Consider the following 20,352-nt stretch of genomic DNA (forward strand, 5'->3'; position numbering starts at 1 on the left):
GCTGTAGCATGTAGGTCAGATAACCTGTGCCTACGGACTGTGTTCAAGGGGGCTCTGGATTCAGAGAGGATTACAATGGATTATAGGGCCACTGATGTCACCAGCATTGAAAGTGGTTCAGGCCAACAGTGCCTCAATGGCACAAAGGCACTCAAAGCAGACTGTTTGTTTGGCATGACCACTGAATTCACAAACAACAAATAAAATATCTGATCTGAAGTAGATCCATGTGATTGCTATGGTGCTACAATATTTAACACCATTTCTTTTCACATCATTTCATCTGAAGTGGATGTGTTAGGCTAGTCTCACAGCATTTCTTGATGAAATGGGAATTGTCTGGAAAGAACAACTTTTTCTGAAATGTATCTTTGGATACTGCTATTTCATCTATTTTTTTTTTCTTCAACTCAATAGTAATTAGTGTTAAGAACATCAATCATATACACTAGTGCAAGGGCCTTGCCTTTTTCAGCCCAAGGACCTATTGGCTGAGAGACGCATCAAATGCTTAAAAAAGCAACTAACATCTATTTTTATATTGTTGCTAAGGTTGTTGAGGTTGTTAAGAGGACATTGTTTCTCCCCCAGTAAACTGTTAGCTACCATTGCTCCATTGAGATTGAATGGTATTTAGCTAACTAGTGGTGGTTTTGCTAATAAAGTTGCTAGTTGTCTGTTGCCCTCATTCGTTGCCCTGTGTTGCCGGCAACATTGCTAACTGTTAAGCTGATGAGACACAGTGCAATCACATTTGAATTAAGGTGGGGCAAATAAGCTTGAGTATGATAGACTGTATAAAATAGATATGGACGTAAAATCTTATAGCCTGCCTAGTGAGAGGTCTGACCCTGGGGAGTGGCACATGGAGGTCACATGTTTTGATCATAGACAGTAAAAGATTCTGATGCAAGATTTTGATGCTAAATGATGCACATGTTCCCATGGTGATCACATGATTGCAGGTACTCAGGCAGCCTATATATTTTTATATAAACAAATAAAAAATATATTTCCAACTATATGTTTATGTAGCCCATGCTTTGCATTTTTGGAAGAAGGGGGAAAAAATGCTCCAGATGAAATAATTTGGCGGACCCCCTGCAGTACCGCCGCAGACCCCCGATTGAATACCACTGCACTAGTGCAATGCCTTCTACTATTCCTGTAGAAAAACTATAGCCCAATTACATGACCGCAGGTAGGCCTGCTTTAAAAATAGGATGACAGTGAAAAACATCACTCCAGCTAAGCACTGAATAATAATAATTTATAGATCAAAATGACAGGCCTAAACAGTTGTTTCGAGTTAAGGCTGCTTAGCCTATTGAATAACTTGATGATAGAGAAGAGACACCATTTTGTGGAATGATGCATCATCATCATGCACATCAAATATGCAACAATGTGACTATGTCTGGTACCATCAGTGACATCAAGCTCTGTCTGCCACTCGATGTCTGTAGCTGATCAAAATGATGTGATTCAAGTCTATTGTAGCCTATTGGCATCATGCCCTGTCTACCACTCGATGTCTGTAGCAGGTCATAAATTCGGGAGCATTATCGCTTGGGTCGCGGTCAGAAGATGGGTTGCAGTCAGAATTATTTGTTTAATCAAAGTCTAAAGATAATCCAAAGTAGCCTGAGCTATTATGTGCAATAAACCAGTGGCAGTTGATGCTCTTTGGAATAGGGGAGGCTCTGATAAAAAAGGTCAATTATTAAATTCATATGATTAAGGTGCTATCTTGTTCTTTGAGGGAAGGGCTGGACTGGCCATCTGGCATACCACATTTTCCCGGAAGACTGGCGTAGGCTACCTTTTGGGCTGATCGAATGCAATTATTATTTGCTTAATTAATTAGTTGTTGGCAGTCAATAGCCCATTGGTTCATGTTCTATATTGACTAGACTGGCCCAATAACAACTCGTATCAGGCTCCCCTTCCACATTGGTTCAGTTCCAAAATTCGGTAGCACGTGGATGGATAAACAACGCGCATGCAAGTGAAGTTGAAGCAGATAAACGGACATTGTAGCCTATGTCAACAACCGTTTGAAATTCAGTGAGGAGAGTTAAGCAAATGTATAGGCTATTGCACGGCAGAGTGACCGTGTTCAGGAGGAGAGCGTGGCTCAGAGGGAGCTCTACAGGCGCCAAAATGACCTAAACCGGCTTAGTGTACCTTTAATCTTTATTAGGCAGTGTCATTTGTATTGTAAGGGCTACAGTATACATACATGCTGTACTGTATCTTGTTTTGTTGTATTTCCCAAGACCGCCAGGGATTTTTACCTATCTGGGAAAGTATAATGTGATAATATGCAAATGTCTCTTATGTCAGCCTTTATATCAGGGGAAACATATTTGCGCTTTTGCATTAAGTTCACCACAAAGCACGGTAGTAGAAATAACCATTCATTTTTAGGTCGGTGGGATTTGTTATTCACTGAATCAATGGATGAAGAAAGTGCCTAATACTCTGTATTTGTGACTTGACGTCACCTGTTCATGTATATTTGCAGTTGATCTGTGCATGCCAAGACCAACTTTTGATTGTTTGATAAGGACAACAAGTTAATCATTTTGAGTTGTCTCTACATTGGAATTGTAGAAATGTTAATTCTTATTGTAAAGCCCCATGCTGTAGGCCTACATCCCCGTATTTGGTATGGTTTGCTGTTCATTTTTTTTTTTTTTTTTTTTTAAAGTATATTTTTTGGCCTTTTTGCCTTTATTATGATAGGACAGAGAAGAAGTAGACAGGAAACAAGTGGGAGGGAGAGATGGGGTGGGCTCGGGATATGACCGCAGGCCGGATTCGAACCTGGGTCCCCATGGGCACTCGGACCCGTAAATGGTATGGACACTGTAGCCTGCGCCACAGCGCCCCCGGTTTGCTGTTCATTTTGATATGCTTTGTCATATGTTCAGTCAAGAGGTTGCCGCTTTCATCTGATCTGGCTCTTTCACTTGACTGTACTTCTTTTATTTGAACAGTGATAGGCACAATGTGGCTGCAGGGAGGGTATCACCAATTTTGTATGTGTGGAAAATGGGCAGAGTGATAAGGATCTTAAGAGCCCTTGCCTTCGCAGCTCTTACGCAGGTTTAATGGACAAATGTTAATAAGTTGTGTTGATAAGGTGATTGATAAGTTTAACTAGACGTTTTAACAACAGGTTCACTGTAGGTGTGTTCTTTTTATCACATGAGGTTTATTGGAAAACTGAATTTTTTTTGTCCATGAGTTGTTTCTTAATGAAACAACTCCTCCCAGCCCAACCCAAATTGACCTCTGAAGACAACCTTAATCACCCCTGAACATGAATGACTGAATGATAAGAGGACATGAATATAATATTACTCTTAAGCAAGGCTTTGACCAGAAAACAGAAGCGTTTGATGTTTTGGCAGGAACAGAAATGAAACCAGAAACTTTATATATTTTTTTAATGTTTTGGAACAGGAACGTTTATCTAAAATGTTAACAGGTTAATATCATTATTTTTTTCGTTCTTTGACAAGATTTCTATGCAATATGACTTCTGTTCACTTATGTTCGTTCACTGGAGAAGCCTGCTGCCAGCTGTACAGACATAATCTTTTGTCATTTCCCTCTGGGTCCTGACAAGGTTTTGAGCATGTGTTTATAAGTTTTATATTCCCAATGACAGCTATACACACCATTGTGGTTTTGTATTGTCTGATGACACAAGAGACACAAAAATGCACTGATTGTGCCCTGAACAGGTTTTGTCAATTGATATTCCCAATGGCAGCTATGTAGCACCGTATAAGTCAGTTATGCGAGTTGCACAGGCTTTTGGATGGATGTACAAAATACAGTGATGCATCTGCTTTGTGGTTGTGTATTGTTTGATGAATAAGGGAAACAAATGCACCAGTTGGGCCCTGGCCAGGTTTGGTCAATTGAAGTTCTCAACGACAGCTATGTAGCCTGTATTGTCATTTTCAATAGGCCTGCATGAAAGGCTCTTCAGGTAGTTAATTTGTTTCCAGTGGAGCCAGGTGTGTTTGAACCTGCTGCTATTGTTAATGAACTTAGTGTCTACACGCCCCCGGCTGGTTGTTGCACCTATAGTGAATCACCACATTACGATGTAAAAGGATTTATGTGTGCGTCGATTAAAATTAAAATCATTATCATTAAAATCAATATTATTACTAATATCCCCACTCTTTGGATCTGGGCAGGCTAGAAGCTCGTTGGCGTACACTTGAGTAGCATCTTGCGCAATTGGCCGGATCAGAACTAGCAAGGCAAAAATTGCCATGTCAAACTAACAAAAGGCGTAACCAGCTTTTTGCATACCCTTAAGTGAATCTAACCAGCCTATATGTCAAAATACAGTACATACCAGGGTGGGAATTATACCAAGGCCATGAGGCCATGGCCGCCGTTGCCCTACACTTTGGCCTTGATGCCCTGTGAAAAAAAACCCATCATAAGGCCACAGTGGCCTTTATTCCCCTGACTTAGGGTTGCCAACCATTCAGTATGATACGGAATCGTCCCGTATTTGACACGTAAAAGTCTTGTTCCGTATTGAACTGATACGGAACGCTCTTTGCTCTTTGAGTGAAATTAGGTCCGGTGCTTCACCTGATAATTTGATGCGCAATTGATCACGCAAGTCTGCCATGATTGGGCCTCAACTTAAAGAAGTTTGAGGCTGTGTTAGTGTTTCTCAAAGCCTACAGCGGCTAGCGGGTCTATGTATTTGTGTCGAGATAACCCTGAAATGTAAAACCATCGAATTTTACTCAGTGGCCTTTGTGCCCCATCATGTGGCCTTGGTGCCCCTAAAAAAAAGAAGAAGGTGAAGGCCAAATGGCCTTGCCCCTAAAATGACGAAATTCCCACCCTGGTACATACTACGCAAAATGTATAAAGGTTGGCACATCTGCTGTTTACTGCTTATGGCACAGCAGAAATTGTCCTTTATATGGTTCTTTTAACACATTCATTCCTGCAATAGAGTTCATAGGATGATGGTGTCAAATACACATGCAACACAACGATGTCTTTCTCTACCATTAAATTGGACTAAATTGAACATAATTGGCAGCCACTCTCATAGCAGCTCTGTTAACGTTACATAATCACCACAGTTTTACATGCACCCTTTCTTGTAACCATAGAAGGATTATCCAAGAAAAGTACATAGCATAAGTATAAGAACGAATTTCCCTCACGGGATCAAAAAAAAGGGATATATAGGCTGCTATACATAAAAACCAGTTCTGAACCTGATTCATTCAATGTCATACATTGCAAAGTCTACATGAACCAGAGCCACCACAAAAGCACCAGGCCTAACTCAAATGTCTAACTGCCATCTATAACTTCATTATAGCATAATTCCACTGCCTGGAAGGAAACAGCAAACACTGTTTCAGTTCAGTTTATTGAAGGGGTGAGTCAGAAGTATTAACACCAGACGTCTGTTTAGATGTGGTCATGGCATCTGACAGAAATAGATAAGACCAATTGTGATAACCGTACCCAATGCCAGCTGAATACCAATGAAGCACTGAGGAAGTATGAAGGAACTGAATTCAATAATCAAGGAGTAACCATAAACAGTGTGTTACAGTAGCAATATGGTAGTCTTGGATGATTGCACATCTTTATGATGAAACATCACTTCATTCATCTTTTCAGCTTGAATATCTACTACATGAATGTCTTATGTTTTACAAAAATGTTATGCTTTATTAGTTAGGGGCCAAGCAGCGAAGCAAAGCCACCAAAAAGCAGGTGAGCATATCTCAGGAACCGTTTCATGTATCATGATCAAACTTGGTATTTACACTTATGACCCTATCAGGGGACTCCTGTGACCTACAGTAGGGGGTGCTGCAATTAGCAAAACTGCATGTTGGCCTGTGGGAAGTCTTCAGCAAGTCTTTCTTTTAGCACATGTAAACTTGTAACATTGACATAATTGATCAGCCACCATATTGGATTTAAAGTTTTCACAGGTCACAAAATTCATCTGATCGTCAGCAAAATTCGCACAGACTCTCAGCTCATGCCTTATAAATCCATTACTTTCTGGAACAATTGACAAAAGCATTCACCCGCAACAGTCATTTGAATTTCACAGCGAAGCTGCCAAACAGGGAGTGAGCTCATATCTTAGCAACTCTTTTAGGAATCAAACTTGGTGGACTAATGACCCAATTAGGAGGATGCTCAAGAAATGTGCACTTAGCAAAATGCATTTAGACTTGAAACTGTTGATGTGTTTGGTGCTTACTAGTGGTTAATGATGTGGTAGGTCTTAAGGCTGACAAATGGCAACTTGTGATGTCACTGTAAACAACAATCTGGCTGCCATCTTGGATTGTCAGAAACACAAAAACATTTTCACAGGTAACAGATTTGGTCTCATCTTCACAAAAAGATGGCACAGACCACCTTCAGACAATGCCTTATAAGTGCATTACTTTCTGGGCCAATTGACAAAATTGTTTGTTATTTATTCATGTATTGACAACCTGGCATGTCATGATTTTATTAATTGAGTGTCCATCTAGGGGGCAATAGATGCAAATCCATGGTCTCTCTCCCTCTCGTTGAACAATTCTGTTCTAGAAATGAGAAAGGATTTCCTACCTACTTTAATATTGGTTGAACTTTCCATGATTAAAACAAATGTCTCACCACTGTATGTGCTGCAACTGACTATGTTGAAGCTTTCCCCTTAGAGTTTTTAGACTACTGGGAGCTAGGTGTATACGTTTTTGCAACAACAATAAAAAGATAGATAGATAAGATTTCCATTATAGCAGCAGTGGATGACATGCCAGATAAAATGGACAGCTGGGTACACATCGGCCATTCGCTTATGTACACTGTACACAGGTCTGTTCAACTGTTTATTAGCACAAATATCCAATCAGTCAATCACATAGGAGTAACTCAATGCATTTAGGCATGACAATAAAGTCAAGATGATCTGTTGAAGTTCAAACCAAGCATCAGATTGAGGAGAGGTGATTTAAGTGACTTGAAATGTGCCATGGTTGTTGGTGCCAGACCATCAGGTCTGAGTAGTTCAGAAACTGTCGATCTAGGGATTTCTTAACCACCTCAAAAGGTTTACAGAGAATGGTCCGATAAAGAGAAAATATCTAATGAGCAGAAGCTATCTAGGCATAAATCTGTTGTTGATGCCAAAGGTCAGAAGAGAATGGCCAGACTGGTTCAAGCTCATGGCAACAGTAACTGAGGCTATGTCCACACTTAGCCAGGTATTCTTAAAAACAGACATTTTTCTCCTTCAAAACAATTTCAACCACAGAAAGAGCCGTTAAAGGTTAAGAACACGTCAATCAAACAGGTGGTGACACTGGCCAATCAATCAGACACCTGAAAACATTTAAAAGAGAAGAGAAAATGTCACGTCATTACAAAAACTCTTTCTATTTTTGGCTCTCTGGCACTGAGAAATCCAATGCGTGCACACATACAGCTTCACCACATTTAGTTCTGTAGCAATGATGCACTACCACAACTTACCACAGCTGTTCTAATATCAGTGTAAACAGTCACCTCATGATTATTCATATAATCTAGGCACCCATAAGGCCGGCTGCAGACTGCCAGCGAACCGTGAGCGCGGCATGTCTGTTGTGTGGTGGGTGCGAAACATGCGCATCACACAGGAAGTGTGCAACCTCTAACCTGTTATCATAGGAGCTGAATTGAAAACGGACGCGCCATGCAACTGCGTAAAGGGTGACTCATGCACACAGTGGCCATGCCCACAGCTGCAACATCACATAGCTCATCAGATCAAGCACAAAAAAAACAATATCTGGACCTATCAAAATGAGGCATACCACTAAACTCCGTAAACCACAGTAAACCTAGGACAACCAACCGCAGCATCCGAAGACTACCTGAGATAGCCTCCAGTCAGATAAATCTGTCCAGGGAGTGCAAAAACTGACACTGAAACAACCATTCTCACCAACAAAAAGTAAAAAATATCCAAGACAAGGCCTCAATTCATGTTACAACCGACTCAGGAACCACAATATAAATGGAGACAGACAACAGAGTTTATCAAGTACATCAAGTAGAGAATTCCATTTCAACAAATGAGTCATTTGGGTTCAAATCTAGCGGTTGAATATGAAAGCAACAAACCGGAGCATGGTGCACTCAGGTGTGGTGGTGCGAAATGCTTCTCTGAGGGTGAACACCTGACCTTGCCAGCCAGGTATGGACAATTTTACCTATTCCGCCCATGCTTTACCCAAAGGCTGTAGCACTGCCACAGCAAGGGCAGTGGGGGTGCAGAGGGACGTAACAGGGACTCAAATAAGTCTTGTGGAAATACTCAGAATACAAACTGCCGTCTTACACCATATCCTAACTACATGTGATGCTGTTAGCGATAACATCAGTTTAATTATATTATTTTCAATTGGAATGTGTACACGATGCAAAGCAGTGCATCAAGCAGAACATTTGTTGGATGCCACATCTCTATTTACTTTCAGAAATATGCATCGATAGAAGGGCATAATTAACAGTCAGAGCATTCAATGTTTCAAGACAGTTGCTCGCCTAGAGAGGATATCCTGTTACAATGTATAATAAAGAAGGAAACCAATAGCCTACATATCTGAACTGGAATGACTAAGCTACTTCTTAGTTTAAGGTCCTTTGTCACAGCTTCTTTTAACAACAAATTAGGATGTAGAAAATGTGCTATTTATGCTTACTGATATGCTCAGCTATGACAGCTACATGCACATTTTAAAAGTTAAAATCCCCCTCATCAAAAATGTATGTCTTGCAGAAAAGCTTAGTGGTATCATGTACACAGGGTGGTATGTTAATTAGTGCATAATTTAACACATTTGCCACATATATGCTCCAGCTCCAGTTACCTTTCCTGCTACGCCCATTTCTTAATCTAGGAACATCTGAGAGTTCACCTTCTCCACTGCTGTTGAAAGGGATGCACTGCCCACTACATTCAATCAAGAGTAAAACACAGCCACACTCCCTGGTAACTTAAGTATAAGTGTATACTTTTTTGAGGGAAATTCTGTCTCTGCATTTATCTCAATTTGCGAATTAGTGAACACACACAGAACGCAGTGAATACACAGTGAGGTGGAGTATTCACTATCCCAGCAGTGAGCTGCCTGCCCAAGGGAGCAGTGAGGGGTTAGGTGCCTTGCTCAAGGGCACTTCAGCCGTGGACTGGTCAAGGATCGGACCGACCGCCAACACCCCGATTCAAGCTCGAAGCTCGACTTAAACTTAATACATCCTCTTCTCCATCAGGTTTTGTTGTGAATGTAAGTTAGCTAAGAACTGAACTGTTGGTAAATATGTCAAAGCATTTGCTGCAGGAGCCGGTCTTTTGTAGTTTGGGTCTTTGTCCAGTGGAATCCCATGGGAACTGTCTTACTTCAAAAAAATCACACCAAATGAAATGCTTTGCCAGGTTCAAAACTCAAAAGCTCAATAATCAGAATTCTAGATATCTATGCATGTGTGGTGTTACCCAGGCCCCTTGTTTAACAAATTCATTTTGACGCCTGATAACTGTATCTAGTTCATAGTGAACAATGATATCAGAAAGAGAAAACTGGAAGCCTAATAATAGACTACGGGGCAACAGTTTCATGCATTTTGGGACAAAAGCTTCATTGACATTAACCGATGTTAATCAACACTCCACCTGTCCACTCCGAGGGTAGCCTATAGCCTGCTACTCCACGTTACAAATCAGCTATCAAGCAATGAGCCAACCTAGTCTGTTTTTTGTGAAGTAACCGCTCCATCTCAATAGAATGCTTACTCAAGATGAAATGTCTAGACTCTAGAGGCTGTGCATTAACCATGTATAAAAAGAAATAATAAAATAATACAGTGTTACAGTGATCAGAGTGCCAATTTCTGTATTACGTTAATCACGTGAGTGTACTGTATAAGTTTTGCAGATAGAATGTCTACTAAATGCTCTGATCTTGACAGTTCTGCAAAAGCTTCACACACTCTGCCAAGTTCATAAGTGCCAAGCCACACACTTCCAAGAAACAAAAATGTAGGCTATGGGATGGAAAAAAAAAAAAACCATCATGCTACAGAATCCTACAGTTGCATTTCAGCAACGCCCTTTTCCTGTTTTACTGTGTGCATTTTTCTACGACGTGGCACGTGAAAAGGGTTTCATTCAAGGTACCACACCAGCAGAGGCATGTGCCTGCCTTGAGAAGGAAGTGGGGGTCATTCATTGCCCCGTGTCTGCTCTCACAATGGGCGCTTATAGTCTACAGGTCCAAAGCACAACACTACGTGCATATGCCGCGATGGAAATAATGGACATAAAACTCAAAATGAGCCATGTGCGTAGACCTTCAACCCAGGCTGATGATAAGAGGTCATGGATGTTGAACATGATGGATGTTTCTCAAAACTGTAACAGTCAAAACAAAATACCGGCATGCAAAACACCTATGACCAAGCATCATTATACAGTCATGGGTAGTTTTCATGTCTTTGTACAATGAATTCAACAAAATGCATATCATCTACGAGGCTAAAAAATTATCGTCATCATAATACATACTTGTTCAACATTAAAATGTATTCAAAATAGTAATCTACGTAGCTTCAGGTGCATGTACCTGCAGATCTTCACCAATGCATTGCACTTCACCAATGCATTGCACTTCTCTGTGGCTTACCCCCTTCCTCCTTGTTGCAGATATATTGCAATACATTTCACGAAACAGAGACAGCAAAGTTAGAGTTTAACTGCAACGTACTGCCAATAAAGTCTCTGACTATTGATCTGTTCACTCTGTTTGTTTCCAAAGGGGTCAGAGCTGACCAACACAACATAGGCTACTATATGCAAACACTACAAATCAATTTTTCTCTTTGGTATATGGTCATGTGAAGGACAGAGTAACACATCTTTTGTGCTCACAAACATGTAATGGCATTCATACTACCAGAATACACAAGCTGGGTTGTTGGTACAGTAATAAATATGATATAATATAACGCATATAATGCCTAAAGGATATTTCAATCTGGATGAAGGATCAGCACCTTCAGCTTAATCTTTCAAAAACTGAGCTCTGGTGTTTCCAGCAAAAACAGCTATTCCCCAACAGATCAACATCCAGCTTGACTCATCCCCACTGACTCCAAAGATCGGCACGTAACTTGGGTGTCATAATTGATGACCAACTTAATTTCTCTGAGCATGTTGCCTCAATTGCAAAGTCATGTCGGTATACCCTGAACAACATTAGGAAGATCAGACCTTATCTGACACAAGATTCTACACAGCTTCTTGTACAGGCAATGGTTATCTCCAAGCTGGACTACTGTAATTCCCTGTTAGCTGGCCTACCTGCTTGTGTATTAAGACCTCTATAGTTGATTCAGAATGCTGCGGCACGACTGGTCTTCAATCAGCCAAAGAGGACACGTAACTCCTCTCCTAGTTACTCTCCACTGGCTCCCTATAGTAGCCAGAATTAAATCTAAATATCTCACTCTGGCCTATAGGACACTGACTGGATCTGCTCCCAGCTACTTCAGTTCTTTGATCAACATGTACATTCCCAACCGCCCATTGCGATCTTCTGAGGAGCGTCTGTTACAAAGATCATAGTTAGGAAGATGAATCATAAAGGGGGTTTTCAATGGAATGAAATGGTGCCCACTTCCGCCTCCTATCTGGGCGTGACCAGTGACGAGTAATCGGTTTAGACCAGTGTAGAAGCAGCAGAAGCAGTGTGCCGTTGATAACAGGTGGCCTGCGCAATTAGCGGAGACAGGTCAGGTCAGGAGGGACAGGTCGTGAACAAAGTTATTTTTCTATGTATTTATCACGCTGGAAAATACGATTTAAATGTGGGAATGTTAGAAAGACGTGTGCCTTGTAGAATATGGGTTCGTTACTTGCATTGCTGAATGTAGGGCTAAGGGAATGGTCATAATCCGAGATAAGGTTTATTTCTCCCGTTTGCCTCCTAAATGGGAGTGGCACTACGTCACAGGGTAACCGGAATTTACCCTCATATGACTTGTCTCGCTTTATAAACCGTCTCTGTCTGTTATGTCGACCAACCATACATGCTAGGTCAAATTGTAGATCCTATTCTTCAGTGGTTCCATGTTGGTGGAATGAGTTGCCCAGTGCTCTCCGTTCCAGCAACAGTTTTGGATCTTTTAAGAGGGGTCTTAAGGCATATTTGTTTAATATGCACTTAGTCTTTTGAGCGTTTGTTATGTGTTATGGTTTGTATAATAGTATTGTTTGGTTATAATTTGTCCATTGATAGAATTTGACATTGTCCTTATATTGTCCTTACATTGATATATTTTGCTATTGTCCTTAAATTTAGCCTTACCATGCCATAGTTATTGTTAGTATATGATTAATTGAGTGACTTATTTGATTGCTATTTTCATATTCATTGTTTTATTTCTCATTAGGTTAGTGCTTAAAATGATGTACAGTTTTATTGATAATATTGCTATTCTCCCTATTTTGTAATTGTTCACTGTTAATTTAATTTGTATTGTTATCTATTTGTATGTCCTTGGACAAAGGCGTCTGCTAAATAATTATAACCATAACCATAACCATATAAGCCGTATTGTGCATAAGCCACAGGACAGTGTTTTATGCTAGTTATAAGAAACAAAACCATCATTATTAACACCATATTAACTGCCCCCCTGTATTAACCTCATAGCGGAAGAAATTTAGGAAAATCAATGTATAAGCCGCGGCTAATAGTTTAGACTTTTGGCTGTAGATAGTGTACTGGCTTACTAAACCAATATGCTTCTTCAACTCATTAAAACATTTAGCCTAGTAGACAAAACAATTACAGTGACCTTATCAAAAGCCAGAATAATTAGCCTACACCTAATGTATGTTACACCCACAATATGTCAACATTTCAGATGCTTCAAAGTCATTTTAAATAGACCATTAAATACACTTTGCACTTCTAGTGTGAAGGTAGGCCAAGTGTTTTCACTGAAAGATTTAATGATAGCAGCCACTATTCTGACCAGAACTGCGCTGCGATGTCATGAACTTTGAAGTGCTCAATTGTGTGCACAACACAATGGTGATGGACAATGGTCCAGGGCGTGCAAGCAATCAACGGATGCTCAGTGAGATCGGGTGGGGCTGCTATTTCAGTGTGTGTGTGTGTGTGTGTGTGTGAGTGTGTGTGTGTGGAGAGAGGGAACCGGAAAGACCTTACAGGAAAATGTGACTGAAATGGATATAACCAATACAAATGAACACACTGAATGACCATTGACAATTTACATTTATGAAATAAATTTTCATTTACATTTACATGTACAATACAACAATGAAATGACAGGTGTGGAAGCAATCAAATACAACCAAATCCTACTGTATGCACTCTTATTCAAAGAAGGTAAACAACTTGGTATAAAGTAATTTCTAGTACACAGGCTGTTGCCATTGCCACTAAAATCTCCATCCAGCTGGGAGTAACAGAAATATGGCAGAGGGAATGCAAAGTCCCAACTTTACAAACAGCTCTAAACTGATATTGATGAGCAAAGTCAATCCATATAAACTTGACATCAGTCAGGATCACCAACTATGGCAAGTTTCACGCTGTGTTATGTGTGACACAGCTGCCTATTGACTTTATTAATTTTGGCTCCCGTGTTGACAGGTTAGGCAACATGTCGCACCAGAGCCATGCTCTAGGGCAGGAGCAGCGGTTCCCAACCCCCCCCCCCCACCGCCCACCCTCTATGTCCTAACTCGGCTCGCGTACCTCCACCATCCGACACATTAAAAAGTAACACATTATATTGACGCATTCCAGGCATCACCATTTTTTTTTAATTTCATGAAAACGTAGCCTACTACAGTTTACAAATGATTTCCTTTAAATTAGTCAGGGAGCCATGGGGTCAGACCTGGCTTTGTCGGTTAAAGTTTTTTTTTTTGCAGAATCTAGTAGACTAGGGGTACCTCTTTAAGATTTAAGAGGGTGCCCGGTGATATCCCTTGGGCAATTTCGTATATTAAGCCTTTCTTGTCCAATGTGTTGACTATAAGGCGGATATACTACAGGTGAATAGGGTAAAAAAATTAACAAGCAGATATCACTATGAAACTTCACCAGTTGATTACTTAGATCAATATGGAAAATAAATGTATTACAAGTTTTCTGAAATTTAATGTTTGAATATGCAAATTAGGTATGATGTAATTAAATATGCGCTGATTTGCATAAACGTAAAAAGATCAAATCTGAACATTGGGTAAAGCCAGTTTCTATTTTTTTCTTTTCATTTTGTTGACATAAGAGATGAAAAGTATTTTAGAGAGGGAATTATGGATATCTCATTTAGTTATTCAGTAAATCAGAAAATACTATACCAGCCTTTAAAAAATCAATTTTCGCCATGTTTTTTGGAATAAAATGTCATGTAAATCAGGCTAAGAATAATATATCAACAAACCCCTCTGCAAAATCCCTCTAAACATGGTTAGGTACAAGACTGAAAAGTTTGGTGTATGTAGATGCTTGTGAAGTGGAGATTTTGTTCTCCGAGTGAGAGAGGAAACTCATCCATCTGCCTTATATTCAACACATTGGACAAGAAAGGCTTCATATACGAAATTGCCCAAGGGATATCACCGGGCACCCTCTTAAATCTTAAAGAGGTACACCTACTCTACTAGATTCAGCAAAAAAAAAAACTTTAACCGACAAAAGTGAAGTGTTCCTTTAAGGTTCTCGTGAGCTTTTGGCAGACCAGACCAGTCACTAAGCCATGGGGTCAGGTTGCAACCAACCCAGGTCCGACCTGGTTTTGTTGGTTAAAGTTTTTTTTTTTGCTGAATCTAGTAGAGTAGGTGTACCTCTTTAAGATTTAAGAGGGTGCCCAGTGATATCCCTTGGGCAATTTTGTATATTAAGCCTTTCTTGTCCAATGTGTTGAATATAAGGCGGATATGGATGAGTTTCTTCTCTCACTCGAAGAACAAAATCTCCACTTCACAAGCATCTACATACACCAAACTTTTCAGTCTTATACCTAACCATGTTTAGAAGGATTTTGCAGAGGGGTTTGTTGATATATGATTCTTAGCCTGATTTACATGACATTTTATTCCAAAAAACATGGCGAAAATGGATTTTTTAAAGGCTGGTATAGTATTTTCTGATTTACTGAATAACTAAATGAGATATCTATAATTCCCTCTCTAAAATACTTTTCATCTCTTATGTCAACAAAATGAAAAGAAAAAAATTTAAGCTGGCTTTGTCCAATGTTCAGATTTGATCTTTTTACGTTTATGCAAATCAGCGCATATTTAATTACATCATACCTAATTTGCATATTCAAACATTACATTTCAGAAAACTTGTAATACATTTATTTTTCATATTGATCTAAGTAATCAACTGGTGAAGTTTCATAGTGATATCTGCTTGTTAATTCTTTTACCCTATTCACCTGCAGTATATCCGCCTTATAGTCAACACATTGGACAAGAAAGGCTTAATATATGAAATTGCCCAAGGGATATCACCGGGCACCCTCTTAAATCTTAAAGAGGTACCCCTAGTCTACTAGATTCTGCAAAAAAAAAAACTTTAACCGACAAAGCCAGGTTCACCTAAATTATGGCATTTGGCTCCCGGACTAAATGTCTTGTTTCCACATCATTATAACCCCGATTAAAAATTATTTATTCATTCATGAATTAAATAATTCCCGGAAATTTGAAAAGTTCATTCCTTTCCACCATAGCCCTTTTCATCTCGTTTACTCCCTAGAAGCAGCATGTGTACCACCGGTGGTACACATACCACAGTTTGGGAATCCCTGCTTGAGAGCATACGAGATGCCCGGCTCTGGTGATTTTCATTAAAAAAAATAAATAATAATAATAAAAATCAAGACACCCTGCAAACGCGATAGGCCAAGTAAGTCTAATGCCAGGTCTTCAGAATCCGGCCCCAACAATTTAAAACATCAGCTCTGATGCACACACCTCCTTACATTTCTGACACCAGCGTGACATAATTAGCTTTGTTAGTGCTGCCCTGGCTGCAGCTATTGTTTATTAAATAAATAAATCCTTCAATATATGATCTGTTTCTGTTCTAGTTCACCGTTTGCACAGTGAATCATGCAATAAACAACCTGAAAGAGAAAACTAGCCTAAATAAAGTTCATGTTTTCCTGACAATAGAAATTCCTGGGCAGCGTACTAGCCACTTAATACATCATAAAGGTAAATTACTGTGGCTCCAATACTGGATGTTTGGATATTGGACAAATAGCCCAGTGTCACAACTTTTGAAGTTATGCAAATAAGATTCCCAGATCTCTCAGTTTTTAATTGGAGTATTAAAAACAAAACTATTATAACATTATATGCTGATATGACATTAAATATCTAGTTTGCCATGGGCAACTCAGCCAAATCCATCATCAAGTTGGTTGAATTATCCACAACAGGCCTAACAGGAACAGAAAATATTCAGCAAACTCAACTTTAATAGATAATTAACCTAGCCACTCTTTCTCCTGCAATGCAGTTGGTAAATTTACTAAAAATGAGGACTGCAAATAGTGGCTGTAAGAGATGCAAAGCAGGCAGAGTTGGATATCCTTAATGTAACTTGAGGGGACTGATAAAGGTTTCTTGACAACATCTTGTAACGAAAATCTGTGTGTTGTATAAACCACAAGGGAGATATGCATGCACGATGGACACGTCAAAGAAACCCACAAGTTAAGTCCTTACAAGCCCTTGACTGGTGGTTGTTAATATTATACCAACACACTATGTGTTAGATTAGAATCATGTGAGTCAAATCACAAAGCAAAAAATCTATGGCTTTTTACGGTGTGTTTGTTATCAATTGACAGCATGAGACTTGACAGGATGCATATCACAATTACCGGTAGGCCTATATTATATCTTGATTACAAAATTAGGCTATAACTGCTCAGGCACCTTTAACAGCAAACAATGCTACCATCCAAATGAAAAACACCGCCCCTGTCCCAGCTGAGATCGGTGCAGTCCCACAGTAGGCTATGTAAGCTGCAACTATTGATTCTTTCACTGACTAATTGGTTTTTATATTACAATATGACAGTGGGGCATTTTTCTCTCTTAACAAGGACCTCCCTCCACACAATTTAATTTCCCCTTCTCAGTTTCCAATCGTACTTCTCCAGGTTTCCCTTTAAGGCCATGCATGCAATCTTGGTTGAAGCTTGCACGGTAATAAGATTTCAGATGAGAGCATACGCCCAGTCTTATCAGTCTCAATAGGCAAAAACGTACAGACATGTAAGGCTACTAATAACACCAGATTTGATCACAACAGTGTTCAAGGTGTGGGTTGCCATCTCTCTCCTCCCATGCTGAATACGGCTAACATTAGTTGTGTTTGAAACAGCTTGTTCTGTGCAACACGCGGGAGTAATGTTTCGGCACAAAGGGAAACATATTACACGGAGATATCACACGGACGTTCTTTTTGATGACTAGACATGTTGACTTAGTGGATAGGCTACACTGCCGTGAAGTTAGAGACAGTCGATGATGTTCTAAATAATATTTGGTTTGTTATTACACCTGGCGTGCAGTGCTAAATCATTCACAGCAATGACGTCACATTAACAAAAATCAGCAACAATGAGATTTTAATTTCACATACGAGGGGGGAAAGCAACGTATCATGAACAATACCAATACAACTCAAAGACACTCCTCAGAATATTGCGTCAACCTCATTGACAGCTTTCGCAATGCCTGCTTTAGGAAAGTTACGTTGCATTGTTTCCAAATGTCGTTAACGTTAACATAACGAAGGCAAGAAATAATGTTAAAAAGGATGTTAACCTTAACGTTACCAAAAACAAACTAACCTACCTAACGTCGAACACGATGCTCGGTTAACCACAGCTAATCATATGCATCCTTGACAGTACAAAAACAAACATTGTCGGACAGGGCAGTCGAATTTAATCGACAGCCAGCAATTTATCGTTTTGGGCACATTTTGCACGTTAGGGTTTCTCCACTTCATGTTCACTTCAGGTACGTTACCGTTAGCCAAACGATAGCATTACCGTGTTGTTTAGGCGACGTGTCCTCCTGCACATTTTTTTACATCTGGATAGCTAACTTACTAAATTGACATGTAGATGCCATCTAGATGCGGGGGGTTAACATTAAAGCAAGAAAAAAACTAATGCATGTGACATTTAACGTTACATTCACATGAACGTTAACCACAATGGATTGTCTGCCCTGTAACGTAAACGTTATATCCACTGGTTAAAACCGTGGCAGCGAACATTAAGTTATTTAACCTGCTTTTATGTATTGACGTTAGATTTACCAGTCTCTAGTTAACGTGACGTTATGCAATGGTAGTTGGTTCTGGCTGAGGTTAGCTGATGATGGCTAACCTAGTCAGCTAACATTAACCGTTATCTTCATAAGCAGCACAATAATGTGGCTTTGAAAACGCAAAGAACTAGTTAACGTTATTGGCAACTTTCCACCACCTCATAATTTGTTGCAACGTTAGTGACTAAAGCTCTCCATTTGGAAACTAATACAACGCTAGCGTTTTACATGAACCAAGGTAATCTAACGTTAGGAGAGGAAAAAATAGTAATGTTAAGTTAAAACAGACTTACCTATAACGTTATAACTGTTCCTTGGACTACGCGAAACAGGTCGAAACTTGATAGTACAAGAGGATGATGATAAAAAGCCAGACAGTTCAGCTGGCCAAATGCGGTGGTAACTGCAGTGACAAATCAATTTATGAAAAAGGGTACAAATTTTGAGTGGGAGGCGCCGTGAGCTGGCTTCAGAGGTGGTGGTCACTGTGAATTAACGTTAAATGAGATAGATACTCGCCACGACAGTGGTAAATAGCCAAATCCTTCAGCGGTACATTTCCCGTCATTTCGCTTCTCCCATTGTTATAATAGATATTGCCATTAGTTGCAGGAAGATGAGCAAGCCATCAGGATGCGGCACGACAATGCTACTCACTTCTTACTACTAGGCACAACACGTTCCCAAAATTCAAGAGTTTTTGAGTGGCGCATGCGCACAATTTAACTGCATTCCGATGTGCTGCAGCTGAGATAGACATATCTCCTTGTATCCCCTAACCATAGCCTCTCTTCTACCAACCTGCTGCTGAGCTGCAGAAGTTATTCCGGAGGAAAAACTTGAAACAGGTACATTAAGCACTTTAACAAGTGTCAGTTACACATGTCATTATTCACTGTGTGAAACCCTACATTTCGACACCTTAAATGTTAAACTAGATATACCGCAGAGCGGTACAAATATGACCGCTGCCCAGTCCTGCACATTCTCTACAAAAATTAATCACTCTTGTCAATTTGTCTCCATCTCCTACTGCATCCCCTACTCTTCCAACTTTGGTGTATGTAAATGAGCGTGTGCATGTGTGTGTTTGCCTCTGTGGTTCTTTCACTCTGTAGGCCTACTGTGTGTGTGCACAATTACATAAAAAAAAAAAAAAAAGCTACAAATACTGGCTCATAAAATGTGACAGCATGAAATACAAAATACTGATGCGGAAAATGTATTTAATTAAAATACAAGTAATTAGTAATTTAGAAAAATACACACTCAATAATCATTGTATACCAACCTTTAAAAGAAACGACAAGGCATAGGCATATTATTGAAAGCCTATCCCCAAGAGACAAGAAACACTATTTATTGATGGCAGAGGGCTATTCTGTATGTTGGAGTTCCTATGAAGTAGATACAGCATATTAGACCTATGGCTCATTTAGCAAAGTGGACTATAGGCCTACACAAGACTATGCAAGACATCATACTGAACCCTGTGGATTAAGAATGGGATGTGTGACTGAAGTTCATATGCCAGTCAAGTGATGCTTTTGGCAATTTGTCTATATTGAATATAAATTGTCATGATCATTTTACCAACAATGGCCCATAGATTTGTTCAGTTTATAGCATGTTATAACTTAAACCAACACACTTTTCCACAATATTCTATTTTTCACCTGTATCTCAAGAGCCTTTATCCAAATTGGCTGTTTTTAAGAATTTAAGAATTGAGTAGCAAATATTGTCAATTTCTTTCTCTTCTCCTCCTAACTCTTTTCCTTATCTGTCTTATTTCTCTCTCCTGTCTTCTGTGCTGTGTTTTTTAAACAACAAGGCCAAATAGCCAATAATTTATATCATTTCACAAGTTACACTAT

General features: G+C 39.6%; 1 protein-coding gene across 3 annotated transcripts in view; it reads right to left on the minus strand.

Moving 5' to 3' along the window:
* The window catches only part of st3gal4 (ST3 beta-galactoside alpha-2,3-sialyltransferase 4), a 49,793-nt gene extending 30,646 nt beyond the window's left edge, over window positions 1-19,147 (minus strand). For 2 of the 3 annotated variants that reach the window (XR_009941100.1, XM_062551688.1), the window contains exon 1: window positions 18,769-19,144. The gene's annotated coding sequence lies outside the window, so the exon portion shown is untranslated. Of the gene's footprint in view, window positions 1-18,768 lie in introns of all 3 variants that reach the window. The other variant, XM_062551690.1, reaches the window with a different exon arrangement.
* Window positions 19,148-20,352: the final 1,205 nt, after the last annotated feature.

Source organism: Sardina pilchardus, chromosome 13 (genome assembly GCF_963854185.1).
Source record: "Sardina pilchardus chromosome 13, fSarPil1.1, whole genome shotgun sequence".
NCBI lineage: Eukaryota > Metazoa > Chordata > Actinopteri > Clupeiformes > Clupeidae > Sardina > Sardina pilchardus.